A 2,090-nucleotide genomic window follows, 5' to 3' on the forward strand; every position below is an offset into this window, starting at 1 on the left:
GGGACACTTCTAAAGGGTTCATCTTTCTGCATAATCCTCTTGAATCCTTTCACAATTCATCACATCCCTTGGCTCCTACCTGGGCAGCAAATCGAGGTTGGCACATAGGAGAATTGAATACCTTGTAGAAGATCTTGATGGAGTACATTTTTCTCCACAATCGTTCGACTACACAATCTTATTTATCCATGACAACATACTGTATTTGGCAATAACTGAACAAGAATCTTGAAAATAGAAGGAATATTGACAAAAAATGCTTTCGAATGAAAAAAAACCCACGACATGTGAAATACTTCCAAGGATGAGAGGCACGCAGACAAACAAAAGATTCTCTTGTTTACGAAATAAGATGACACAAAAAACTTGCAACTGATGGTTTCACCAATTCAAAATTAAATGATAAACTTACAATTCAGAATCAAGTATAGTGTGGAATTTGAGAATGTAGTTGGCAACATTATTATTTCTAGTCTCATCCTTACAAGGAAAACCCTTCCTCGACCTGAGGTTTTAAATTCCGGTTTCAGTGTCGGTTTCGGTGCCCCAAACCAAAATATTTTAGTTTCAGTGGAAATTTCGGCTGAAATCTTGTAAAAATATGATAATAATTTCAGTTTTTTTAATTTTCCACCGAAATATCTAAAATTTTTGGTGGAAATTTCAGCGATTTCAGCTATGATTTATTGACACTTTGAATTTATTGCCGACACTTTGAATTTGAGAATTTCGGCAAAATTTGGGAATTTCGGCGAAATTTCACCAAAAACTCGTAAAAAAAGATTTCATGTAAATTTAGTTTTGTTTCGTCCGAAATTTAAAACCTTGCCTCAACTTCACCTTTCAATTATAAATTATTTGTCATCATCTTCTTTTAAACAATTGCCACCTGCCGTTCACACTACGAAAATACGGAAGCGGCAACAAAACTCCTATTTGTCAAATATAAATACAGACACAAACTTCATATTCATGAAAACTACAAAACCATGTAAATATCTCAGAAGCATTGCCTATTAGCCCCAGCATTCCACAATTGAATATTCCAAACCCAAGAATCAACACAAGAAAATTAAGATCTCATCTGAAAATACAAAATTTCAATGAAATTAGGGATACCCATGATATTCATATTTGGATTTCTCACATTCGGCAGGCCTTTTTGGGTTGAGATTCAAATTCATAAATTTCCAAATTAGCTGCAACAATGGAAAATTCCCGAAACGCCCTAACCGACCGTACACTGGCCACCAAACTGCAATTTGAATTTTGAAAAATTGCAAATTGTGATTTGTATTTGTGGCTACAAATATGGGGGTAAGAGTAAAAATCAGATTTCAAAATAGTTCAGAAGTTATTTTCAGTAAAAACCTCCGGATTTTTCCCATTTTCTATCTTCCGAGAAAATTCCTTCTGCAAACCCTAGTTTTTTTTTCCAACCAGAGAGAAAGTAGAGAAAATACTCGAGGAATTTACACTAGGCATCGGTATTCTGCCGAATTTCCGAGGACTCAGAGCGACACAACTTTTCAAGCACCTTTGTTCTGTCGGAGTTCGAAGAACTCGGAGCTACGCTACCCATCAAGCGCATCTATTCTACCAAATTTTGAAGAACTGGAAGCTACGTTACCCAACAAGCATCGTTGTTCTAACATAAATGCAATCAATATCAATTGAAATTTGATAGAGCATGTTACAACATAGATTTTAGAAATTAAACAACCATGAATTTCCAACATAATTTGTTTTTCAGGAAGACTATTCATTACATAAATAGGCAATAGACGAAACAGTGAACCCAAAGAATGAAAGTTATAGCATCATATGATATAAACTGTAAGCCCAATAAAAAGATGACATCTAACTAGCAGGCCATTTTGATGCAAGCCTTGTTGAAAGTCATTGCAGACTCGTGTCCACGTTGCCGGAGGGGCCGGGCCAGCACGGTGCGGTGTGGGCCCACATGGGCGAGTCCTATTCAAACTAGTATTCCTAATTGGTTATAGATAGAAAGGAATTGTATAATGGAAATAGAGTCATATTTAAATTAGTAGTTGTGGTCTCTGTTTGGAGTCCAATTAAAATAGGAG

This window comes from Tasmannia lanceolata, unplaced genomic scaffold, assembly GCF_043159265.1.
Source record: "Tasmannia lanceolata isolate RefF3 unplaced genomic scaffold, GAP_Taslan_0.1 ptg000008l, whole genome shotgun sequence".
Classification (NCBI taxonomy): Eukaryota; Viridiplantae; Streptophyta; class Magnoliopsida; order Canellales; family Winteraceae; genus Tasmannia; species Tasmannia lanceolata.